At 40.0% G+C, this 9,046-nt stretch overlaps 1 pseudogene; it reads right to left on the reverse strand.

Annotated features, from left to right (window-relative positions):
• Positions 1-8,660: 8,660 nt before the first annotated feature.
• Positions 8,661-8,766, reverse strand: LOC125441379 (annotated as a pseudogene).
• Positions 8,767-9,046: the final 280 nt, after the last annotated feature.

The raw sequence follows: 9,046 nt of genomic DNA on the forward strand, positions 1-9,046 counted from the left end.
GCCCTTTATCTCTCACCAAAACAAAGTTGCTTGAGTTACTTCTTGTACCAGTAAGAAATAGGCACTTCAGAGGAAGATAGCAGTGAAGCCGAGAGATGGATTGCACCACCTCAAGGAGTTTTTCATCAAGGGCATATATGGTAGGTATGCTGTTCACTAAATCTTTTTTGTGTGTTCTGAGAACATACTCACTCAGAAGCCTGCTAGGAAAAGGACAGACAGTCAAACGATGCTATAGTCAGTGCAGAAGTTAACTTGAGTTGGGCAATGTGTCATAAACAAAGTCCTGCCATGATTAAAAACACTAAAAGTAACCTATTGGTAACATATCTGGTATGTGTTTTCCTTTGGTTGAAATGAACTGGGATTTTGTGGAAAAATAGTTCATAATTATGTATATTGTTATTAAATTTAATAGACCGCCCACCCCTGAAGTGCAGGTATGCCAACACATATAAATCTGATATGCCAACATATATATAAATCTGTGATCTTCAGTGTGGGACAATGGTGTCCACCAATGTATTTCTATGTACATTTTTTCCTTGTGAACCTCACTGCAGCAGATGAAGATAGCACAGCTGAAGTGCAGCCACACTGCTCAAAAGGGGTTTCATGCATGGGAAGCATGGTAAAAAGCAGAAATCACCAGTCGCCATGAAACTGTGTATGCAGTCCAATGGGCTGCACCATGCTTTTAGCAGGCATAAGTCTATGACAGCCAATGGGGGCATTCTTGGACCAAAAGGCCACAGGAAGGTAACAAAGTTGCCTGTACCCCCAGGAATGTCCCCAGAATGCCCCCACCAGTGCTGGCATGGGCTTCTGTGGCAGAGAATCACCAGTGAAGTGGCAGCTTTTGTATTCAGGTATTGGGGAGCCTTGCATTGCCCTGCCACCAGCATTAGTGCCCCTCCTGCCAGTGTATTTGCTCCTATTTGCTCCTTGTGCCAGGATAAGGACCTCTCACTGTTGTGTGCCCTTGTGCCACTTCCATGACTCTCCCCTACCCCCAGATTGCACCATGAATTGCCTGCATTTTTTCTCCACATGAAGGTCCATAAAACCTACCTCAAGGGATTATTGTAATAAAATTGGATGGTTCAGTGCAATAAAACAACAAAAACAAACAAAAGAAGCCTGTGAATCTGGTTCTGCTTGACAAAGCTAACTAAAACAAGTCCCTGGCTGCACTGAAAGTACCTTTCAGCTTGCACCTCTGGCCACACCCAGGTTTAAGTACTTGCAGGTAAAGGAAGACAAATCATAGCCCAAATGGATCTCAGTGGCTGCTAATTTCCTGATGGCAAGATCTTTCTTATTCCTCCTTGCCCAGCTAGTGTTCCCTTTTCCTTTGTATTATATATATGTATATATGTATATTTATTTAGACTACAGTCAGAGACCAGCATATGTTTGATATGTTGCACACAGCATATACAATAAACACACTTTTGATGTTAAAATACAAATATTGTTAAAAATAGTACTAGAAAAATAGTTTTCTGTTAATCTAAAATTCACAAATTGTGAGTTGCAAGTTAAATCAATGGCAATAAAATACAAACTAAATAAAAACTATAAAATTTAATCCTTTTTATAACTTTTATTTTCCCCCCTTTTACAGTACCTCCAAGCAAACTTGGCTACATTTGCCGTTATTTCTTTGTCTGTTCCATTGACCAAAATTGAGATCAGAGTTTTCTTTTCTCCTCCAGGATATTTCATCAATATTGGGTTAATAAAATTATCCCTTTCTGTATCTAACAACTTACAGTCAAAAATAAGGTGCTCAATAGTTTCTAATGAGCCCTTGTTGCACAAGCATATACAATCCTCGGGGGCTTTTTAAAGATATTCACCAGTTAAAACTAGCATTGGTAAAGCTTTATGTCTTATCAACATAAAACTTCTCCTGTACTGAGGGTTGTCTAGAAAATTAATATATTTTGTCATTTTGGTTTCTTTAAAATTACTTGTATCAAAAAGGGGCTCTTTAGTCTATTTATGTCCCTTTGTATTATATTAGTCATTATTCACAGCAAATGTCATTTATTGATTGGGAATGCAGATTTTCAAATTCTCACTGAGTTTGCAAATATCTTCACATAATTTTTCATCAAAAACACTACAATTGGTTTAGATTGGTGTACCTCTACTTGTCCAGATGTGGGACCCATGGCAACAGTCCCGTTGCTCTATAGCTAAGACCCTGCTGCAGTCCGTTGCATATCAATGTTATTCATCAACAGCAAGGGACTAAGGGAACTTCTACCACTGCCCACTAATGGAGTTCTACTTCCTGTCCACCATCTTCACAATGCCAATATCCATCCTTGGCTTTATCCCTGCAGTTTGTCTCAGGATAGATATGCTCTCTCCAGTACTTGTGCTGTTTATTGTAGGACTCATCTCTCTCCCCTAAACAGGGTCACTTTGTTTCTGTTTTTTACCTGTGATGTACAATGTGGCATTTCTTAAACTCATCCGTTGTTGTTACTGTCCCTCTTTCTTCTTTTGATTAATGTCCTTTGTCACTTACTTGAGGTCAAGATTTATGGGTAATCCCTTTCATTATTTGCTTGATTAGTTATCTAAACTCCTCTTATTTCAAATACAAGCCTGTTCTGAGGGCATTATTTTTTTTCATAACCTGAAAATTGAATAAATAAAATGTGGTGGTTCCACACTGCATCTTTCTTTCCAACTTTGTTTTTACAGAAAAAGTCTGTTTAAGGAAACAAACAGTACCTTGCTAAGCAGTTACACACTCCTAAGCCCATTGACTACAGTGACTTAGAAGAGTGCAATTATGCCTAGGATAGCATTTTTATTCATCATTAACTGCAAACACAATTAATTGTGGTTGCCAATAATGAAAGGTGCATAGTAATCAAGCCGCAAACTTGAGCATTTTGATTATAAATAAGTTCCAGTATATTGCCTAGACAGTGGTTCCAAATGTTTTTTTCACTTGTGTACCTCTTGGCAACCCATTCCCAGGTTGGGAAACACTGGCCTTGAAGAATGAAATAGAAATTTAAAAATACAGTTTTGATTGGTCTCACTGTCATTGAAAACACTTCATATAAATGGGAAACTAATATAATTGGTTGCAACCAAAGGTGCCCTTGTATGAGCAGATGGTGTGTTTCAGAGACCAGAAGTAGACACTTGCTCATTGGGAGACTCCTTCTGCTCATGAAAGGGCAACTTTGAATCCAAGCATAGTTTGGATGTAGCCCAGTACAGTTGGGAGGTAAATTTAACTGTTAAGGAAACAAACAAACAAAAAATCCAAAACCAACCTGCATTATGACATTGGACTGGCTGCTGCTTATCTACTGTGGAGTTTTAGCTATTTTATTCTCCTTTTAACTGTTGCTCTGTCTTGACTTTAGCAAAGAGCAAATAACGAAAAGTCTTTTAGGGTGTCATTCCAAGTTTGACGTTTTAATTGTTTTCTTTTTAACTGCTTCTGACCTCCAACTCATCTTATCTGATTTCGAGAGTGAGAGTGAAAAATATTTCTTTGTTTTATATTTAGCCTGCTGCCTGCCTAAGAACACCAAAGGTGCTTTAGCGCAGAAGCTATTTAAGTGGATTTGTTAGCAATGAGGAGGGAAAAGAAGCATGCAAGAAATAGCTCTGGAATCTGGACATTGTTCCCCATCAAATCTTGCAAAGCAGCCTCTTATGGGTAACTGCCTTCTTTTGAAAGACCCAGTAAGTGTACCTTATGCTTTTACTCCTACATCCAAAAATAATATTTCTGAGGTTCCTGAAGCTTTGGTAGCTGAGCCTGCAATTCTGAAGTGTATATCTAACTGCTTATCCTGCAATAAGGGGCGTTTTCCCACTTACCTTCTGCCCTGTGCTACTGTAGCCAAGTAGCGCGGGGTCCCCCAGCACTCCCCACTACAGGGGTGGTGACAACACAGCCGCCCCAACGCTGCTGCTGTCGCGCCTCCTCAGCGCGCGACATTCCTGGTGCTCTTCAAAATGGCGCCTTTTGATGGGGAAGCCCGGGCATGCTCCAGAAATGACGCACGCTGAGAGTAGCGCACGGCATAGCGGGCTATGAGTAAGTGGGGAAACACTCCTTGACTCCTTAAAGAGCACTGATCTTTTAAATTGCCAGTAACTTCCTCTATCCCTGTTGAAAATTCAGAAAGGTTTTCTTCTGAGAACTGGAGGCCAAACTTTGATTTGCAAAAGAGCTCTTATTTGGAGCTTATTAGTGACCACTGCTTGCTTACAGGAGAAATTGTGGTAGCTCTTCTTTGAGTCTCATAGGAATATGGATGACAAACATAGAGCAGTTGATTCAGCGTGCCATTTACTCAGTTGCCAAATGGCACTTCATATTGCATCTAACCCTTGGAGTGGAGATAATTAATCTAATAAGAACAAAATTAATCTTTCACTGAGCCAGCTTCTCAGAACTGAATTTTGTTTCATTGAACTTATCAGTGCCTTCAATCAATCAATCAATCAATCAATCAATCAATCAATCAATCAATCAATCAATCAATCAGTCAATCAGTCAATCAATCAATCAATCAATCAATCAATCAATCTTTATTTTGGTCATAGACCAGCACAGACTCGCATACGGTAAATAAAATATAACTAAAAGGATTAAATATTTTAAAATTGTAAACATATATCTAAAAGAATCTACTGTTCATAAGAAATTGGAAACAAACGAATGCAAACAAAACAATAAAAGCATAAGTATTAAAAAGCAGCAAAAGTGTTTTAAAAAGGACTATAAAAACTATAAGGGGGAGATAGGCGTAAGGGAGCAATACAATTGGTACATAAAAGACTATAACTATCAGATCATTACACCTGCTTTTTAACACAGACCATCCTGCAACATATAGTAGAAGCTGCTACACAAAACATGGTAGCATTGTATGTCATGTCAGGATTGGTAATTGTAAGCAGCAAAGAAATATAACATTGTTCTGCGTGACCTGGAAATCTATTTAGCAGTGGGTGAAATAAATCTAATAACATACATTTTTGTAATGCTGACAATGGAAAAACACATGTTCTATTGTTTCTGAGTGCTCAGATCCACAGAGTTATTTTCTCTCCTCACAAAATTTGACATTGGGTATCACAGATCCTAGTCTGACACTCCAAATACTGACACTCCAAATACTATACCACAGCGACTCTCTGTAAAACATATTGATTTTAAAAAGTTTAAAATTACTCCTGAATGCAAAATAGAAAGTAATAATACTATAATACAAGTTGACAATCCCAGTCAATTGAATTCACCATAACATCAAGACATGTAATCAAAACCAAGCTGATAAGCCCAGGGCATCCAGAGAGGTGGAACAGTTATGTATGTCAGAGACTGATGGGAGGATTCTATGGAAGAAAACAAATTCAGTTCACTAGACTTACAGAGTCTTTGCTAGTTGTTTTATAAGTGTAATCTTTCAAACAAACGAAAATTCCTCAAAAGTGCTGTATTAGGGAAATTATAATAGTCTATTGACTGTGGTGTAGTCAATGATCCATTCATTATTGTGTCTTGAAGGCTTTTGGAGTTTGTAAAATAATGTATTTGATTCCTTCTAAAGTCAATAGAAACACAAATAGGTGACTGTGAGGAGCCAAGACAACACAGAAATCCAGTCTCAACTCACCCACTTTAACAACAATAGTTTATTGCTTTGAATGTCTATCAAAGTTAAAGTGGCATCCCTCCAATGTCAACTACAATAATTAGTAGTAATCCCTTTAATGGGAAACAATGGAGAAAATGCAGACATGCTTCATTTATGTGGCGGCACATAGATCCCTTGACAATTGATTGTAATATTTCTAAGAAAATCACACAGAGAGAGGCTAAACAGGTAGTCTTTTGGACTAAGATTATTGACAAACAATCAACACCCAAGCACTAGGACAGGGTGTCAAATAGATACATCTTATTAGGACCTGGTGAAATCAGTGGGACCAAGTCTAGGCAGTAAGTCCAATAGAATGAAGTGGTCTTTTAATGGCATTTCATTGCCCATTACTATCATTACTGCCATTTTTTCTTGTATCACTCATGAAATTATACACAGTAAAATGGGAATGCGAGCAGAAGGAGAATGCAGTGATTTTCCAACAGGATCAGAGAAATTATCCCTTGAACCTAGGTCTAATGGAAACATACGATGCTAGTAAATTCACAGTCTTGTTGAATTCTTTAGCACCATGTCTCATTGGCTATACAAGGTATTCCCCAACATTACTGTTTATAATTTCCTCTTCCAACTAGGTTGTTTTGGACCACACTGCACAAGGTTAGAATTCTCAGCCTACACTGCTGAAAAGGAAACTATTAGCTCTACTACCACCTCCCTACATTGTTTCCCTGGTTGAAAATGCCTCCCTCTAGTTGCTTTAAACTCTAGCAAGAAGAAATCACAGGCATAATACATTCAGCTTGTTTTTTCTCTTTCAAAATAGTCAGGAGAGCTAAACCCTTCACCTTGCACAACCTCATGGTTCCATTCCACCACCACCACTACAGGGGCAGAACTGCCACAGGGACTTATGGGGACATATGCCCTGGGCAGTCACCATTCTGGTCACATGGGAGCAGGCGATGCACCCCACTCGGACTCCATCCTGGGGGACAGGCCTGCCAAGGCAGCCAGCCCAACAGCACCAAGGCCCATGCCAAGGCTGAGGCAAGGCCGGAGGGCTCAAGGGAGGTTGGACTGAGCTGGCAGCTGGGAGGCCACTGGATCTGCTCATAGGTGGCCCTCCACCTTGCCAGGAGCAGGGGACACCAGCCCACATGGAGGCGGATCCACAGGCCGGGTGAGTGGTCACATGTGCCTCTGAGTTGCCCAGCTCGACCTGAGCCTGCCGGTCTTGCCTCAGTCTTGTTGTGGGCTTCAGGGCCTGCCTGGCCTGGTTTGGTTTGGTTGTGATGGGGGAGGGCAGCCTCCCATGGAGGGTGGGGGTGCTGGAAAACTCAGATTTTCCCATGGGCTCCATTTTCCATAGCTACGCCTCTGCACTCCCATCACCCATGGCTGCTTTTTGTGCCAAATTTAAGGGCTGGGGTTACAGTTGTGGAACTTTCACCATTTTACCCACCAAGGACATTTTGGCATGGGAAAACAGCATAGGGGGAAGGCAAGAGCCCCTTCTCCCTGTACTATGGTCCAGGATTGAATCATCCCCCCTACCCCCACTCAGGTGTTTTAAATGGACTGTCCCTGCAGGCTCTGTGGAGCTATGTGGAAAGCAATCTGGACCTGGGAGATCCAAACCTGGTCTGTTAAAGATGGCTCATGTTGTTTGGCCCTATGATTGAGTGATGGAACTGCCCCAGAGGGAAGCTGCACCAAAGTGCACAAAGGGACAACCCTAGTAGGACTAACTGGGGATGGAATGAAAATTTTCACAGGATAAAGTTGTTTGCTCTACTTTGACAACAACCCGCTTCACATCTTGATCTGTATTTTCACAGATAACAGAAAATCGAACAAAACCAGTAAAGGAAACAGAATTGCACTTGTTCAGGAGAAATACATAATACTACTCTCAAAAATCTGTAGCTATTCCGTACCGTTTCAAAGCTCCAGATGAGTAAACCATTCAGAGCTTAGGCATTTCAGTGGAACATGTAGGTCCTTGTCTCTTTTCTTTCTCTCAGACTCCTGGAATCCTCATATCCCTACCATCTAAGAGGACAAAGAGAGGGCAAAGATTATCCAGATAAAATTGTCATATTTCTGTTCTTGTTGAAATAAAACTGTGAACTTTCAACATCAGCTTCAAGGCATTTAAAATATATGCAAATTGCCAGCTTCTTATTTCCATAAGACAAAGTGCTTTGGAGATTTAAAAAACCCAGGTATAATAATATTCATATCACTTTAATAATATTTTCTTTTCACTTGGAAGAATATTTGTTCTTACTGGCACAGCTTTTTTCAGATCTATTCAACTAAATCCAGGTTTTGTCTTTTCACCTAGAATAAAATGGATATTTTTTCCTGGCATCCATACAGTTCAATAATCTTTAATAACACTACACTTTCTCTTCTGAAAGGCTTTTCCAGCAATATATGGGAAAATATTTATGACTCAATAACTTTCTATTTTCATTTTTTAAAAATTTATTCAGATATCCAAATGACATTTTCTCCATTTGAAAATGGACTGCTTCTCTGAATGATGTCTTTCACGATCATGTAAGAACTATTCCTAACTTACTCAAATCCCTTGGAAATTTCACTAATGCTGAGCAGCTAGAAGCCATGATGACAGGCCCAAAGTCTACTGTGAACACATAGTCTCTGAAATGGCAAGGTTGCAAAGTGACCTGACTCATGGGTGATTTTGTGGCTTTCATACTCAATTACCTGTGCATAAAAATGGAAATTGCCACCTTGTGACCATGCATCAACATTTTAATAATGCATAATAATAGTAAGAAATTGCACTTGGTCCATGTTTGGTTGTGAGGATGAGTTGAAACTGATAGGGCACAGGCAATGAGAGAAGCAGAAATAGGAAGCAGCAGTCCCATCACAATTGCCTGCTTCTGCTGTGCTTTCTTGTGCCCTTGTGTTGCAAGATCTAGTTTGGGACATTAAAATGGCAAACTGTACCTAGAGGCCCCTGTGGTGTTAGTAGTGACACAGAGTCCTCAAATAGAGAACATATCAGATATTAAACTGATAAGAACAGATACTACACTTGATCTTAGCCGATAGGCCGAGAAGCTTGAGAAAATCCTCACAATGTGTTTTATATTTTTGTAAACTGTGGGGAGTGGGGCTATGGTTGAAGTATCTGTTTATATGTGTATGGCCTGTGGCTAATAAACATTGATTGATTGACACAGAGTCCAGTTAGCTCATGCCTAGGCCATAGCCACATGGAGAGGCAGCATGGTATGGTGGTTAAAAGTGGTGGACTCTAATCTGGTGGATCAGGTTTGTTTCTCCATTCCTTCACATGAAGCCTACCAGGTGACTTTGGGCTGATCAGTATTCTCACATCTCTC

The sequence above is a fragment of the Sphaerodactylus townsendi genome, linkage group LG11 (assembly GCF_021028975.2).
Source record: "Sphaerodactylus townsendi isolate TG3544 linkage group LG11, MPM_Stown_v2.3, whole genome shotgun sequence".
Lineage (NCBI taxonomy): Eukaryota > Metazoa > Chordata > Lepidosauria > Squamata > Sphaerodactylidae > Sphaerodactylus > Sphaerodactylus townsendi.